Source organism: Calidris pugnax, unplaced genomic scaffold (assembly GCF_001431845.1).
Source record: "Calidris pugnax isolate Ruff unplaced genomic scaffold, ASM143184v1 scaffold243, whole genome shotgun sequence".
NCBI lineage: Eukaryota > Metazoa > Chordata > Aves > Charadriiformes > Scolopacidae > Calidris > Calidris pugnax.
In genome coordinates this window covers 241,968-260,057 of record NW_015090973.1, presented here as the reverse complement: position 1 = coordinate 260,057, position 18,090 = coordinate 241,968, and the positions used below count along the sequence as shown (strand labels likewise).

The window sequence follows — 18,090 nt, the reverse complement described above, 5'->3', positions numbered from 1 at the left end:
GGGGGGGGGGGGGGGGGGGGAGTGCTTTTCACTTTCCCTTTGGTTGTTTCCAAACCAAAAACCTCTAATTAGATGCCAAGAGGGACCTGGGTGCTCCTTTGATAACGAGCTGCCTGCTGGATAAATAGGATAAATACCCCCCCTCCCTGCAAACACCCAGGCACCTGCCAAATCCCCCACTAGAACCCTCCCTGCAAACACCCAGGCACCTGCCAAGTCCCCCACCAGAAAGAATCATGGAATTGGTGGAATTGGAAGGGAAATGGAATCATCTAAGTCAAAGCAAGGAATGTTTGATGCTAAAAGCTCTTCACGGGCTCCATCTCCTGCCGTGGCTCCAGCTCCCGGGGACGTGGGGGGCTGGAACCCCTTGATTTGGGGCGACAGAGCTGCAACCACAGTGCAATTTGCATTCAGCTCAGTGCCTCAAATACATCTGCTGCACCCCGGTACAACGCCCAAAAAAGTCATTAAAAATAACCCACCGGTGCCAGTTGTTTCAACGTTAGGAGCCACACAATAAATCCACAACATCAGAACTATTTTTGGACCAGAAGGCCTGACTCGGAGGAAGCTGGAGCCCAGGTAAAAGCCAGCTGAAAAGCATCCTCAGACCTCTTCTCCTCCAAATCAGCCATTGCTTCTCCTCCTCCTGACACCAGCGCTCCAAAAATATTCAACGCAAAGGAGACTCATTCTCCAGCAATGGAGTTATATTGCTTTTTTAATGAGTTGGTACCATCCATAAAGCTGTTTATTCACATTATTTGCTCTTCTGTGCTCGCTGCAACCATCGAGAAACAGCAGCGAAGAGAGGGGCTGCAAGGGGCCAATTAACTTTAATTACCAGCAAGCCCTGAATACTGTTAAAGTTTAACGGCCCCCACCCAGGAGTGCTGGAAGGAACTGGCCAGCTGCAGATTATCCTACTAAATTCCTCAATTCTTGGTTTTCTCAACAGGATGGCCAAGCTCTGGTTGCTTACACCTGCAGGATGGAGAAGCTAAAGACTTCTTGACGTCCACCAGCCTGGATGTCATTGAGGGCCACCACCCCAGCCCTACCATGCCCACTGGAGACAGGACTAGGATGGCTGTGAAAACTTGTCCAAGCCCAGGGTGGGTGAGTCAACAGCAGGGAGGTGGGTAAAGCCCAGTTTCACTGGGTGGGTACGTACCACCCCAGGAATCATACTCACAGCAAGGGGAAGGCTTGGTTTCAGGAAGCTGTCACAAAAGCTGTCCCCTTTCTCAAGTCTCCTGTCAGTTTTCTGAAGCCTCCTCTTCTCCTTCCAGGACTCAGCATCACACGCAGCAACACCAGGACAGGTGGAGCAACCTGTCCCCACCACACACCTCCACTGTATCACAAAAAGAATCCAGCCTTTAACTGAAAACTCACGTGACCATGCAGCTTAGCTTTAGAAACCACTAAGAGCTTAATTAAGTCCCCTAACAAAACCAGAAGAGCCTGCAGAAGCCCCACAAGCCCTCTCCAAGCTGGCTGCAGGCAACAGCACTGGGGGATGCCAACTGGGATGCAGACCCCCAGCCAGCTGCTGACCTCACCTCAGGACTAGGAACATCAAAGCATCTTCTGTTGGCACCGTGCAGAGAAGAGAGGCAGGAGATACCTGCTCCAGGAAGCTCCCCTCTTTGTCTTTTTTTCTTTAAATAGTGCAGAGTGATGAGTTCATTCAAACTCTGCACCATTCCCAGACAAGCATCCCACAGGGCATCTCCGGGGTCCTGCCTGAGCCCAAGGATACCAGGCAAACACCCAGTGCCATTTAACACCTGGGGGGAACCACGTTCTCAACCAGAGCTGGTCCATGGGCAACCATCAGGCAGGTCTACAAACCACCCATTCACATGAACCAGAGCTGGTCCATGGGCAACCATCAGGTAGGTCTGCAAACCACCCATTCGCATGTTTGGGGCTTTGAGCAACCTGGTCTGGTGGGAGGTGTCCCTGCCCAGGGCAGGGGGTGGGACTGGATGATCCTTAAGGTCCCTTCCAACCCAAACCATTCTATGATTCTGTTTTCCCAAATACTTGTACCCACGAGTCAGATGCTGTTTGTAAAGCCTCCAGGTATTGACTCAGTTTCACTGGGACAAACTCAAGTGCCACCAGGGCCCCAGAAGGATGTTGCTCAACGAATGCAGCATCATGTATTACAGAAGAGCATGGCACGTCCCATGCATGCACTCAGACACAAAATACCACCTCCACAAGGATGGGTTTCTTCCCATCTTTCCTGCTTATGATGCTCAGTGACCCCAGAGTCACCCATTTTTCCCTCTGGTTGTTTCACAAGCTGGAGAGCAAAGGAGAAGCTGGTTCCGGGAAAACGCCAGCAGGCACTGCAACACCTTCTGCACGGAGGGTGTCCCCAGTAGCCCTTCAGGGATCCTGCACCCACCCAGCCTGTGACACCCCCTGAAGTCAAATAAGCAATGGGAGACCACAGACTCAACATCCTCATCACCAGTCCCCATCCCACAACAAGGGAGTTCTCTTCACAAGCCCACCCAGAGCCCAGCTTTGTGGTCTTCCCATCACACACTGGTCACTGTCCAAGATCTGGCGTGGGACCACCCGCCTCATCCATGTAAAGCACCTCTCAGATGTCCAAAGGTCCTGCCCCATGTCCAGCACCTCACACACACACATCTTGCTTCTGCTTCTACACAAGAAGATCTCACACCACCACCCCAAACAGCCAGGAACTGGTGACGGGCACCGAGATGGTGGAGACACACCAGGCCACCACCCCACCACGGGGTGACTCCACTGGGACCTCCCCAAGGCTGCTGGAAACCCTCCCATCCCCACCAGGAACAGAAACCGAATGGGAGGGGAGGGAGCGTGAAGCAGCAATTAAACATCTTGTTCTGTGCTCAGCGGCCAATTAGACACAAATTACGGAGCAGCTCAGTCCCATCACCCTCCCCAGAGCTGCTCCTCTCCGTACCCAACGTGGCGGCAGAAGAACCACCCCACTACCCGAGACTTGGCCTCCCAACCCTTTCCACCACTCAGCCTGTTTGTTTTTTCCACCCAGCAGTGAAATCAGGCAGCTTTAGTTTTTAATCCCCTTAATTAGGGGTGTGCAGCCGTCTTCATTCCTTAATTACATCCATTGGCACATCTGATGCAACACATTTACAAAACAGCCATTTTCGCTGGAGACGGCTTTGAATCCAAATTGCCAGCTTTCCCTCTCCGGCTGCCGCTTGCGTGGCCGACGGGGAGAAGACACGACCCAGGCTTTTCGGATGCTTTAACCAGACACACTCACCCACAGCTTGGAAATGTGATTTTTTCGTTAAATAAATTTCACCTGTTTCTTTGGCAGGATTTAAGCAGCGCCAGGCGGCTCCGGCGCCGGGAAATCACCGGCAGGTTGCTTGAAAGAGCAGCTCATTCACAGTTTGCAGCAAAAAAAAAGGGACTGTTGATTTCAAGCAATACTCTCAATATTGACCCAGGGGAGAGAGGGGATGATATTTTGATGCCTAACCTGGTTCTTTTGGTACCAGAGAGCTCGGTTAAAGGCGGACAAGGGCACACTTCATTTCAGTGGCTCAGCTGTCGGGAATCCCTTTGATCCTCCGGGAGAGCAAATACCCAACGAGCACTTTATTACCACCAATTCTGCTGCCGGACTGAAATAATTACGCTGACACCTTCTGCCTGCCCATGGAGCCATTAGAGGGGGGGGGGGGGGTAGAGGGGGCTGTGTTGTCTCTTGCTTTGAATTACAACATGGGACCCCCCGTCTTAATGCACTAATAGCTCACCGAGACGCGGCAGCTGAGCTCCAGCGGGCAGCCCGTCCTGCCAGCGACAGCAAATCGTAAGCAGGGTATTAAATATTGTCTCGGGGAGAAGGGAGAGCATCGATTTAGAAAAACGGGGAGGAAGATGACCCTTTGTGAGGGTTTTTTTTACGCCGCTGGGGACCCAAATCAGCATCCGCGCTGGTCCCCGCAGCACCCACCCTCCCGCTCCCGGGCTCTGCAAGCATTTGCTCGGAGGAAACGTGCACAAACGTTGTTTTCTTCAAAGTACAGAAAGGAAAAGGAAGTTGTGCTCACCCTCAGAACCTGCAGGGAGGGGGGCAGAAACACCCTCCACACCCACATTAGAGCCGTTTGCTTGTATTTTTGCGTGCAGCCTTCCCTGCTGCACTGGATGGGCTGGGACAGGAAGGGTTTTGTAGGTTTTGGGTTCCCTCAACAAACCCTAGCCACGTTTGAGCAGTCCTGGAGAGGTATTTTTCACTTCTTCAGCTCCCACCCATCCCACCAGGAGGACAGTGTCAGTGCTGGGTCTCGCAACGGTGCTCCCAGGTGGCCCCTATGTTTCTGAAGAACGCACCCAACACCCTCCTCTTAGTTCATGCTGATCCAAACACCCCTCTGCCCAGGAGCCTGGACGTGCTCGATGGACAAAATACACCGCAAGGACCTCTTCCACCCTCCTGTCATAGAATCATAGAATCATTGAGGTTGGAAGAGACCCTTGGGATCATCGAGTCCAACCATCTCCCCTACTCTACAAAGTCCTCCCCTACACCATGTCCCTCAGCACTGCATCTAAACGGCCCTTAAACACAGCCAGGGATGGGGACTCCACCCCCTCCCTGGGCAGCCTGTTCCAATTCCCGACCACTCTTTCAGTGAAAAATTCCTTCCTAATGTTCAATCTAAACCTACCCTGTTGGAGCTTGAAGCCGTTCCCTCTCATTCTATTGTTAATTACCTGTGAGAAGAGTGTCCAGCCACACTAGAGCTGCTCTGCCCCCCACCACCCCACCGATCCCTTCCTACCTTCTCCCCGCATCCCCCTTTCCCAGCCAAATCCCACCTTTCAACCTTCTCCCTTTCGTTCCGCGTTAAACGCCGCGCCGGGGAGAAGCTTAACATCCCCCAAGGCGTTCAAGAGAGAACCAGGGCATCACCTTGAAGCTGGAAACCAGTTTTCTCCACTCCCACCGGTGCCGACACGCACCGCCGCGGCACCGCCGGCATGCTGAGAAGCTCCAGCTGAGAAGACAGCAGCAAAGAGCTCACAGCTCCTTAAACAGTATTTTAAAATGAATGAAGAGCAAAAATATCCCCTTTAGCAGGGAGAAAGTGTGCGCAGGAAACAGAAAGCGGCTGGTTTCACCATCTCCCTGTTAAAATAAATGGCAGCTGAGGCTCGTGCTGCTTTCTGGATAAAGCTGCTGCTCTTGTGTACACAATTTAGCATCCCATCGGTATTTATTTTACAAGTTAGGTCTCCGAATAATCCTTACTCTATTCAAAGTGTGCGCATGTGTGTGCAGGCACACCCCCCCCAACAACAACAATACAGAGGCGGTATGAATAACTGCATGTTTTTTTGGAGAAGCTTTGCTTATATTTCCCTTTTTTATATTTAAATCCCAGTTGTGCAATTGCCTCACGCACAGCTGAAGCCTCACTGAGCCCAACGCTGCTGAAAGCTCCGCAGGCTCACGGGGACGCAGTGTGGCTTGGGTACTTAGCAAGTCCTAAAAACGCCAGAAAATTAAGAATAAACCTTATTATCCTCGCTATTTTGGACTCCAAACCTACTGGTCTTGTCCAGCGCCCAGTACCGAAGGCTAAATGGGGAGCCCCAGCTAAAATTGTGCTGCAAAAGGGCTGCGAGTACCAGACAAGTGAGCTCCTCTTTTCACCGGGCTGCTGACGGCAGGAGCCACACAACAATATTGCTGAAGCCCACATTCATGCAGCACAAGGGAATAAAATGCCAGGCAAATCCTCTTTTCTGCAAGCTCCGGTGATATCATTGTTCGGGCTAAAACTGCCATGAGAAGACCCTTTAGATGACACCAGGGCAAAAGAGTGGAGAGAGCAAAAAGCATCGCTGAGCTCACCCAGGGTGAGCTCCTGCCAAACCAGCTCGTTATTCTTCCCATGAAGATACCCTTAAACCACCTCCCTCTGCTCTTCCTCCAGGTTCTCTTTATATCCTGAAGGATACAAAGGTCTGAAGGAGGGTTCAGCTCCAAGACACCTCCTCGCCGGTGCAAGCTGTTAGCAGGGCAGTATGGAAAATGAGAACAGAAAAAAGCCACACCAGCTCCAGAAAGCAGGTTGGTTTTTGCAACCCTCAGAGTGGCAAAAAGTGCAGTTTAAGAGTCAAAAAGGAAAGAAAAGATAGAAACAAATGTCATGAGCTGGTCTCCCATTTAGGAGGTTGGTGCAAACACACACACGAGCTCGTTTCAGCTCCTCAAACTGTTTGGAACATCTGGAATCATAGAACGGTTTGGGTTGGAAAGGACCTTAAAGCCCATCCAGTCCCACCCCCTGCCCTGGGCAGGGACACCTCCCACCAGCCCAGGTTGCTCCAAGCCCCCTCCAACCTGCCCTTGAACCCCTCCAGGGATGGGGCAGCCACAGCTTCTCGGGGCAACCTGGGCCAGCCTCTCACCACCCTCACAGCAAAGAATTTCCTCTTATATCTCATCTAAATCTCCCCTCTTTCAGCTTCATTGTCTTATTCCTAGAAGAGGGAGAGGATTGAAAAAAATATCTGCTTTAGCGGGTGGTGTCACCCCTTCAGCCCTCGGGGAAGAGGAGAGGACCCTGTCCCTGCACCTTTTGGTTTTGCTCTGAAGCTCACCTGCATCAGTCCTTGCTCGCAGATGCTCGTAGCATGAAAACATCTACTGCCATGTGGATTTGCCCTTTCCCACGTGTTTTACTTGCTGACATGACAATTGCAAGCCTGTTTGTTGTATTTAACCACGCTCCTGCTCTTAAGCTACCATCCAATTACTGCTCCCAATTACTCGGCGTTCAAGAGTCGACGTTAATTACAGAGCAGGAGGTTGCTGCCGGCTGCGCTGCGCGGAGTTGGAGGCACGGCTTCAATCCCACCGGCATCCAGGACCAGCCTCTCCACTGGGAAAAGAAACAAGAGATTCCCAGTCCCGGTGGTGGATGAACAGCCCTGAGCAAGGAGAGCAGGTCTGGTGGAGCAGCGGATGAGCAGAAGGTCACTGTCACCTCAATGTCCCCATCCCATCAGCCTCTGCCAGTCCCTCGGGTCTCCCTGTGCATCCACAGGGCTAAATTTCACTGAATTTCACTGAATTTTTAGAGTTGGAAGGGACCATAGAGATCATCTAGTCCAACTCCCCTGCTAAAGCAGGACCACCCAGAGCTTGTCAGAGCATGTTACTCAGGAGCATCCAGGCGGGTCTTGAAAATCTCCAAAGAAGGGGCCTCCACACCCTCCCTGGGCAGCCTGTTCCAGGGCTCCGTCACCCTCACCGTGAAAAAGTTCTTCCTCATATTCAAGTGGAACCCTTTATGTTCCAACTTGTGCCCGTTGCCCCTCGTCCTCTCACTGGCAACTACTGAAAAGAGTCTGCTTCCCTCCTCCCTCAGTCCGCCCTTGAGATACTTGTAGGCATTAATGTTTGTTTTCTTCTTTGGGATTCGACAAAACTCAGCACCAGTTTGGGACTGGGGACATTATCCTGGAAATCTCCAGGATGTGGGACATGCACCACCAGCAGCAGCCAGCACCGGATAAATTCATACAAGGTCCAAGTGGTTTTTGGTAAACTATTCAAAAAAAAGGAGAATGGAGACCCTGAACTCCCCAGACTACGGGAGAAATGTCTGAAAACCATCACCCTCCAAGCCTGGGGCACTTTATGCCGTGAACTGAGCCTGTTGAGGTGTTAACACCAGACCTTGGGGGGGTCAGACCCCAAACAAGTCCCCGTCACAGAGCCCGGGGACAAAAGGGAGCCCAGCGTGAGCGCTGGAATCGGCACAGAACAACCCTCTGCAGCCTGCAAAGCCCTCACCAACCCGCTGGCATCTGCAGGCAAGAGGTTATTTCGCAACCCACGTTGCTCAGATTTAATCATCACCCCCCTCCCTGCAAGACACCCTTCTGCAGGGTTTTGAGAAAGATCCCGGAACCTTTGGTCTCTGTTTTCCCCCTTCTCCAAATAGATCCCTATTGCACAGAGCGCTGACGCGGTGCCACTTGTGTGAAACAGCTACAGGCCAGAAGGAAACGTGGCTTTACCACAGTTATCTACTCATTTTTTCATTCAATATTCGATTTTTTCCCCCCCTCAAACATATGTTTCTCTGTGTGGTGCAGAGCAACTTGCACAGCGTTTCACCAACAGCACTGCAAATCCAGCAGCAGAGAAGGTCAGTGCTAGACTTCTATATAGGAGGGAAAATAAAAGGTAAATAGCTCTTCTCCGTGCTTTGTTTCTGCTCCCAGCCCTTGCCTGCCTTCCCAAGCACAGGTTTTTTGAGAAAAAATCATCTCATTGCAGGTTTGCTCAGCAGCAGGGCTTAGAGACCCTGCTGGGCCACCAGCATGGAACATGGTGGTGGCACAAAGAGCTCACACAGAATCATAGAACGGTTCGGGTTGGAAAGGACCTTAAAGACCATCTCATTCCACCCCCCTGCCCTGGGCAGGGACACCTCCCACTACACCAGGTTGCTCCAAGCCCCCTCCAACCTGCCCTTGAACCCCTCCAGGGATGGGGCAGCCACAGCTTCTCAGGACAACCTGGGCCAGGCTCTCACCACCCTCACACCCAACAAGTTCTTCCCCACATCTCAGCTCCATCTCCCCTCTTTCAGTGTCAAACCCTTCCCCCTCCTCCTAGGGCTCCTCTCCCTCATCCAGAGTCCCTCCCCAGCTTTCCTGGGGACTTTCCTTGAGGGACTGGAAGGGGCTCGAAGGTCTTCCCGGAGCGTTCTCTTCTCTTCACATCAGGGACATGCCACCATGGGGACATGGGGAACGTGGACAACTCACATCTGGGGCTCCTTCCATTGAGTTCTTTGGGTCATCACCATGTGCCTTTTCAAATCCATAATACATTTAATATATTAAGATGTATTAAGAGCCGCAATTAAATCAATTAGTGGTCACCCGGTGAGCTGCTGGTTTACAAAAGGAGTTCATTTTAATCAGCAAAAGCCACTTCCAGCGTGGTTTAAAACAGGAAGGTCCTTCACAAACACAAACCTCCTTGTGCCATTAGGAATTAGGCAACGGCTGCGTAGGCTTTTAGCAAACACTGGTGTTTAATAAAAGAGCTGGGTGGATCTCAGATTCCGAATGAAACACACACGTCCCCAGTCACCCGGATTCAACCAAGAGGACAATCCACCTGCTAAAAGGCAAGTCCACCTCCGATTTTCCTCCCTGTCAATGCAGATCCCACCTGTGACCACTGTGATCCTACAAAGCTCATTACTTGAGTGACAAACTATCAACTTAAACCTCAAGTACCTGCACTGCTCCAAACTGAATTTTTTTCCAATTCCCATTTTAAAAAAATTATAATTCACTGCTTGCAGCGGGGAAGGCAGATTTTTCTTTACACGAGAGCGACAAATTTCAAGCATTATTTCCCAAAGCACCATAAAAGAGCTGCCAAGAATGAGAGGTTTGGATTGGTTTTGTCTTCCAGTCAACCCTGATTTTGAAGTTTGTGCAAAGCCTGGGGATCTCCCAGGTTGTTTGCAAGAAACCTGCCCCATGAGCTCCAGTGACTCATTCCCAAACCTCTCTGACTCGCAGCACCTGAACTGGCTGCACCCACGAAACACCCCGTGACCGGGCAAAAACCACACTAAATGGGTGCAAAAGCAACATCAGGAGATTAACTCAGAAAAGCAGATGAAAACTCCACCTTCCCCAGTTGCTGTTTCCTCCTGAGAAGAGGAACCGAGCAGCTGCTGGGCTTGGCCTGCGTAGGGATGATGAAGACGATGGGAGGATGAAGACAATGGGATGATGAAGACGATGCTGGACTTCGCTGGGCGCCCTTGCCTGAATTTCTGCACTATTTTCACAAACCCCAAATGCCGTTGCTCCATTAGAAAAGCTCGGATGAGGTTTCCCAGCTGAAGGGATACAGGGAGGCTGGTGTTTTTCTCCACTTGGTTTTAAAGAAATGTCTCAAAACACCATCTCGGGGAGTCTTTGTGCTGAAGGGGATGGGGGTGTCCAACGTGGGGGACAAAACAAGAAGACCCTTGAGATACACAGGAAAAAACGACCCACAAAGCTTGCACTTTAGAGAACGCAACTACAGCCTCAGATGTGTCCTTCCCAACCAAGATTATCCCTAAAGTTCATTAGAACAGGTGTTTTTAGTAAAAAAATCAAATGTTCTTCAAGTATCCTGAGATGTTTTTCTAGTAGTAAAGCTGAAATGTTACAAAAGTTGCAATAAATCAAACTTTAGCTTCAGGATAACTAATCACTACTTGGGTTTGTGTTTTTTCTGCCAGTCAGAAGTTTCAAAAGGTTAAACTCTTTCCAAACCCAGCACAATCTATGAGAGATTCTCAGCTCATTCTATCATTAATGCACCAAAAGGGCACAGTTCTTTTGTTTCCTTCCAATTCTCTTTCCCAGTTAAAAGCCCCGGGCGGGAGGTGGGATCCTGCCCAGCAAACCCAAGGCTGAGGCTTTCGGCGTCTGTTTCTACCACTCGAGCCATTTACAAACCTTTCTGACGAGAAATCACGAGAAACAGTTAATGTGCAACCACTTCCACCGGCCCAGCAAACAAAGCCAGCCCCACCATGGGGCTTGCAGCCATGCATCTACCTCGAATAAAAGAGAAAAAAGTTTAAACCCGCTGTATTTGCGTTGCCAGATCCTGGAATCATGGAATTGTTGGAGTTGGAAGGGACCTTCTAGAGACCATCCAGTCCAACCCCCTGCCAAAGCAGGGCTGCCCAGAGCACATCACTCAGGAGCATCCAGGAGGGGCTTGAAGATCTCCAGAGAAGGGGACTCCACACCCTCCCTGGGCAGCCTCTGCCAGGGCTCTGCCACCCTCACCCCAAACAAGTTCTGCCTCACATTGGAGTGGAACTTCCCATGGTCCAGCTTGTGCCCGTTGCCCCTCGTCCTGTCACTGGGAACCACTGAGAAGAGTCCATCCTCCCTCAACCCACCCTTTAGATCCTTGGAAGCATTGATAAGGTCTCCCCTCAGCCTTCTCTTCTCCAGGCTCAAGAGCCCCAGCTCTCTCAGCCTTTCCTCATCACGGAGATGCTCCAGTCCCTCCATCATCTTTGTTGGCCTTTGTGGTCCTACAATTAGAGAAAGAACTAAAACTGCAAGACCAGAGTCACGGTGAAATAACGAACTTGCCTGTAATTGCAAGCCTCCTGGCTTTGCTGAAGTCACCTCTCAAGTTCATTATCTCTTGCCGTCCCTCCCTCTGGAGGCACACAAGCACCTAACACTAATAGATGCCGTTTCCTCCAGCTCTTCCTCTCTATTCATCATGCGGGGGGAACTCTGGTTTTTTTTAATAAACTACACCTTTACATAAGGAACATTGCCATTCCTCATCATCAGGTCAGCTGAAGAGAGTCAACCAACAATTTTGAACAAGCCCAAAGCAGCAGCTGCAAAACATGAAGCTGGTTAACGCAGCCTCTACCACAGCTGGATTACCAAGATCAGGCTGGGGATGGAGAGTACCTGAATGTAACCAAAAAGAGGAATATTTTCTTCATTTTCTGCCCCAAAACCAAGGAGATGGGAGACGCCAGCTCCTCAAACCATCTCACCAACCACCCAAACCACCTCATATTCAGAAGCAAAATAATATAGAGATAAAAGACTTGCTCCAGCGTAAAAGCCGAGGGGAAAAAGGTCATTCCTTGAGATGAACAGGCTCGGACACTGATGGTCCCTTGGGGGCTCGTTACTGTTTCTAACGAGGGCATGAAGCACCCCAAAGCACACTGCAGAGAGGGGCAGGGAGGTGAACCCTGCACCGGGATGGACAAGACACCGCTCGGACCTCCTCTGCAGCCAATTCCGGCTTTTTTCAGGGAGGGGAAGGGAAGGGGAAGGGAAGGGGCCACCCAACCAGAGACTGCCGCCCATAAACAAAGGAAGTGTTTTTTGAAGACACCATCTAGATAGACAGGGGGGACATCACAGAAGCAGCAGTTACAAAAACAACAACAACAACAAAACCTCAACGAGATGTCTACAGAAACTACTTCCTCTGACCAAACACGCTGGAGATGGTATCAGAGGCTGCCGAGGTCAGAGCAATTCAGCACATGGCCGTTTCCCCAGGCTGGACTCCATTTCCCACCTGTACCCAGAAGAAAGTTATTCCAGCAGCGGTACCAGGCAGCCCACAGCTGGATTTTATAGTGCTGCTGTTTCATGGCCTTCTTCACCAAGTTTCACCAGCTTCTCACCACACACACTCGCTTTCAACTTGGCAGTTGGAGATAGAAAAGGAACCATACTGGTATCAGTTGGGATGGATGGATGGACGGATGGATGGATGGAGAGACATTGCTGGGAGGGATGTAGGGACATGGGGACAGTGCTGTTGCACTCCAGGAAAGAGGGATGGATGGAGGAACATCCCCGGGAGGGATGGAGAGATATGGGGACAGTGCTGCTGCTCCCCAGGAAAGAGGGAGGGAGGTAAAGAGGGAGAGATGAGGGATGGAGGGGTGGATGGATGGAAGGACATGCCCGAGAGGGATGGAGAGACATAGGGACAATGCTGGAAATCATCCCACCAGTTTTCTCACTGCTCAGATCTTAATACCTGCTACTGAGGGACCTAAAATTGCTGTTTTCTTGCACATGATGCCACTCCTTCCTCCTACAGGGAGTCATCCTCTGCCTTATGCCTGCCTCAGAGCACATTCACGCTCTAGATGGCCTTTTGACCACCTCTCTACACTTATGTGTAGAGTTAAAATAATGGTTAAGTGACACCTCTTTTGACTTCACACCAACAAGCCCCCACACAACTCGAACACACCATTTCCACCGTGCACCTCCACCACTGCCAAGCCAACAGCTGGGAAACAGGCACCCGAGACAGAAAGCTTTGGCCTAATACTGGATTTTAATACTTTTCAGACAAAATGACAGCTGTGTCTTCATTTATGTGAAGAGCTGGAGGACTCCCTTGGCCGGGGGAGGGGGGGGAATACAGCTCCCCACCGCTCTTCTCCCCTCTCCACCCAAGGGGCTGCAGCCCCGAAGGGTCCCAACAGCTCGTGTCTCTGATGACTCATGTGCACGGCAAGAAAAAGCCACAAGCAGGACTAGAAAACACAGAAGCCAGTATTTCAAAGGCAGACTAACAGGTTTGCTTTGGGGATCTCAAGGGGTCTTTCGGGTGACACTGCAAAATGGCACCATGAGAGAGGCCTCTGCTCCTTTCCATCCCCCTCAGGTGAGAGCTCTGCTCTGAAACCCATCTCCCCAGAGCCAGGGGGTTCCTGTGGCCCCATCCACAGCTTTTTGGGGAGCAGAACGTCGCCTCCCCTGCTCCTGGTCTCAGTCACACCTTGTCCCTGGCCACAGGCACGAGGGAAGCTGCTCCTCCTGCCCCCTCGGCCCTTTGTGCTGAGAGGAAGGGCCAAGGCAGCGGGACGGTGGCCCGGACGCACACCTCCCGTTCATAAAACACAACGTTATGTTGGGATCTGTGGTTTCCTCCTCCAAAACAAACAAGAAACCCAAAGCCTTTGCTCCCACCTGCTCTCACAGAAATGAGGAAGAGCCTTGGCTTGGGCTTTGGCCTTGCCCTTCCTCAGTCTTTCCCTTTGGCCTCCTACAGCTCAAGCTCTGCCTCTGGAGTCCCCGCCAAGGGCCCCTCAGGAGGAAGACTGGACCCAGGAGAATTGGGGGACTGGAGGAGCTCTGCTGCCAGACAACACCAAGTGAGTGTTTCTCCAGGAGCGCTTGCTCTTCAGGGCCTCTTCTCCTGGGCACTCCTGCCACCATCCCCAGGAAGCTCTGCGTCCTGCCACCAACACACACTCCAGCCCCTCCAGGGAAACCTGGAGCTGGAATAGCCTCTGTCTCCCTGGGAAGCCTGGAGATCCTGGGCCCTGCTGGTTCCACGTGCTCTCACCCATGCTGCTCTTAACAAACGGGGCTTGTACCTCAACAATTGCATCAGTCCACACTGAATCCTTCCCTGAAATGTCTGTCCTGTCTCTCTTGCAGCATAATCCCAGTCCCCTACCTGTATTGGTACCCTCCAGCCTTCCCAGTACCAGCTCCTGTGGTCCAGTATATCCTGCGCCCGAGGTATCGAAGCTTGATCAAGCCTATACGGGCCAAATTCCCCTGCTACCCCATCCTCAGGAAACCAACAGTGAAGAGTAAGTACAAACCCCAGAAGGTCCCTGGCTCTCCCTCAGCTCCTCCTTCACAAACACACCAATCTGCTGCTTCTGCCCCAAGAGAAACCCCGGCTCTGCAGGAGGGGGGACCTTGGTGGCCTCTCTCCTCTCCCCAAGGACAGGCTCAAGGCTCTTCCAACACTTACGCCTGGCCTGGGTCTGCTTTGCCAGGGACAGGGATGCACCTTGGAATTGCTCTCTGCTCCCCTCCTCTGTGCCTGATGCTTTCATGGCAGGGCTTTCGGGCTCATTTGTGGTTTCTTCTTTCTCTTTTGCAAAGGCTTTTACAGGAGGACCACCGCAAAACGCATTTAGAATGAAGACCCCCAGGTCTCTTCTTCTTGCGGGGAATGGTAAGGCCTTTCTCCAATGCTTCCCACCTCTCTGTCCGCTTTCCCAAGAAAATATGCGCCTTTCCATAAAGCCCCAGGGCATCCTGCTTTCCTTGGCCCCTCACGTTCAAGAGGAGAAATGGTGGATTATTTGGTTGGAGGACCTTTTGATCCGGTTCGGGAACTGGAAGGTAGCAAGGGCTGCAGGAGGAGAAATATTTCCCGGCTTCAGCAGCTGAAGCTGGACCCCAAAGATTTTTTTTACCCTTCCACGAACCAGCCTCTGCCCAATGACAACCGGCTCCTCACACTCTCCAGGAATGCTCACCAGCTGCATGTTCCTCATTTTCGGAGTGCCTGGCTTGGGCCACCGCCGGCAGCTCACGGAGACAGAAACCAGGGCTTGAATATAAAACATCCCACCGTGCTCCGCTTCTAAGCAATAAAACCAAACCGCCCTTCAACCCTTCTGCCATTGCCTGTCCCGAGGTGTCCAGCCCCTCTCGTAAACAAATCGCAAAGACCAGCTCATCCTTTCGGTTCGTTTCCACGCCGGCATCGCAGAGGAACCCAGGCGGGAATTATTCATCCTGTTTATGGAGCCCAGTTTAAATAGTGGGAAATAAATACAGCCCGGGGCCCTGCACACACTGGGACGGGGCTGTTCCCGCCTAACGGGCAGCTTTCCCTTCTGTCTGGTGATAACGGGTGGCTTCCTCTCACACAGAGCCATATCCAAGCCCCCTGGGGGGAAAAGCCCGTATGGAATCACGCACTGAGACCAGGGGGAAGACGGAGGAGAAGCTGCGGGACCAGCACACGCCATCTTCTACCTCCAAGTGTTTGACTCTGCAGTTCTACTAGAAAGCCGCGTGAGCGGCTTAGTTATTTATTTAACTAAAAGCTTTTAATTATCTCTCTCACACACACGCATTACGTGGGGCGGGGAAGGGGGGGAAATAATCAGCCTACAACCGGTGACCCGCGGGTTCAAAGGAATTGTGTTTTTTCACAGGAACAGCTAACTAGCCCAAATCATCTGCTGCTACCAAACCGTGGCTCCATCCGAAAAGCCCAGTGACACCCCACGGCACTCACCCTCGCCATCAGACGGAAGGGAACGCTCCCCAAAAACACACACAAAGTGCCCACTGGCCCGGCCACGGAGCTCTCCCCCCACCAGAAACCCACTGCAAGCTGAAACGCTCCTTCCCCCTGCGTTTTCCAGACTCTACATCGACATCAGGGAGATACAAAATCCTCTCCAAAAGCCCCAGAGTCCAAGAGCTGCGTGACTTAATAAATTATAAATTGGAAGCCGCTGCTGGAGACGCTTGCTCCGAGCACAGCGGCAAAGGCAAGCTGGTGTGGGAGTTTGTTTAAAAAGCCAGTATTAGAACGGCAGCAGGGTCGGGAGGAACGTGGCCCAGAAGAGTACGAGTGCTTGAAACACACCCCCCAAGCCCTGCAATTTCCATCTCTGTGGAACTGCTTCACTAAAATGAAAAAAAAAAGAGATTTAGTCAATCTACGGAGATGAATTAAAAGGACTTGCTTTTAATACATAACGTTAGCGGCATTACACAAGCAAAAATTCACATAAACAGAAAACAAGCGTAAACAAGCAACTGAACGTAAAGAAACTAATAATATTAATCTGGATTAACGACAAGCCATGAACGTTCCTACCTAATCCACCCGATGGACAAAGATAAATCCCTGCCACGCCGTGTCCTGCAGTTCTTTGCAACTTAAGGAACCACAGTCCTGATCAAAACAGCGCAATAGACAAGGAGCGTGAAGGTGAAATCTTTATGTATAACTGCCTGCTTAATCTACACAAGATTACAGCAAAAGCCAAGCACCGAGAAAAGCAGAACAATTGTTGCAAAAGATCACCCCAGCCCAGGGTGCAATTTCCACCCGAGAGGCAAAGCTTCACGTCCAGCTTCCCCAGGGGGACGTCCGACAGAAACGAAAACATCGCCCCACCAACCCCAATATCTGCCATTTCTTAACACCCCAGAAAAGTTGGACAGGGGTGAGCTGTGGGTAGGAAGAGTTTGGAAAAAAAAAATAAAAATATCTATCTAGAGTAAGGATTGTAAGAGGATTTGCATCCACAGGGCTGCTGTGGGCCCCTCAAAGCCTACCTTTATTAAAGCAACACCTCTGATTTATCGCTGCTCATTGCCAGGAAGGCAAAAGCAGCTTCAGGGAGAGGAGCAAGTCCAGGCAGAGCCAGCACCCGAGGAGAGCCCAGACCCACACACGCCTCTGCCCCCCGTGGGGTGGGAAGCACCCACTTTGCTTCCCAATCCAGCCGGGCTTCTCTATTCCAGGCAATCCCCTGGCCTGGGCAGCTGGAAAAAGCTCAGAGCTCTCCCCATCCACAGCATCTCCAAGCAGAACCAAGAAAAGGATGGTTTTTCCAAGAGAAGGATGGGATGTGGCTGAAGAAAAGCCTGCTCTGCAGCAGGACGGGTACCCTCACGGTGCCCTCAAGTGAAGAGGTTCTCATCAAACAGCCCCTCATTAGAGAGCACATCAAGGAAAGGTGTGCGATGAGAAACTCCCGCCCAGGTGCTGTGGACACACAACCAACACCTCCACCGACTTCCCCAGAGGAGAAAGAGCCAGCGGGTTACTCACTGACACCCAAAAATCCAAGATTCCTTTGAGACACTATATAATGCCCCGGTGAAAACCCATCATGGAGCCACCACCTCCCATCACCAACCCTCCTGCACATCCCGTTTGATTCCAGCGCGTTACACGCCAACACATTCCTGATATCCCCATCATCATCATCATCATCCACCCATCAACACATCAAAGCCCACGCAGCAGCCCCAACATCCCGGCGGCTGGAAGCCCACGAGCTACCCCACCGCAGCAACGCTTTGATCGCTAACGAAGGGATTTGTAATTGCAGTTGGCTTCCACCCGTACCTGCCAGCCTGCCTCCCCTCAGCTCAAACATCGCCTCGACGAGCAGCAAAACGGGGCGGCAGAACAGAGATGTTTTACCGCTTCCCGAATAAAAAATAAATTAATAATGATAACAAATAAAAACCAAAATCAAACGCTGTCAAGTGACAGCATCACACCCGCTCACACGGAGCACCCGGGCAGTCGGCAGCGCGTCACCGCAGACACAAGCTGTACCCTCGGAGCTTCGCTGGCTGAAGGAGTGTCAAGGCTTTGGGAACATACGGTGTGTTGAAAAAGGCTGAGAAAAGTCCTTGTCCCCTCCCTCCTCACCCTGCAGAGAGACCACTGCCTCCCCTCCCCTCCAGCACTTTCCTTCTGAGACATTGAAATCACCATGGGGAGATCGGGTGAAAGCACAGGTAATTCCTGTTCTTCTGATCAAAACTGATACAGGAAATAATTAATGCATTTTTGTTACGTGGAAAAAAAAAAATAAAAACATCCTCCTCCTCCTCTCTGTTTCATAAGGCTCTGATTGAGTTCCAAAGGTAAGGAGCGCTATGTTTATCCCGATATTTACCTCC

At 51.4% G+C, this 18,090-nt stretch overlaps 1 long non-coding RNA gene across 1 annotated transcript; it reads left to right on the top strand.

Moving 5' to 3' along the window:
* Positions 1-14,058: 14,058 nt before the first annotated feature.
* Positions 14,059-15,771, top strand: LOC106894315. Its single transcript, XR_001413247.1, has 3 exons — positions 14,059-14,219; positions 14,521-14,593; positions 15,588-15,771. It is a non-coding gene; the product is annotated as an uncharacterized LOC106894315 (long non-coding RNA).
* The last annotated feature ends 2,319 nt before the right edge of the window (positions 15,772-18,090 follow it).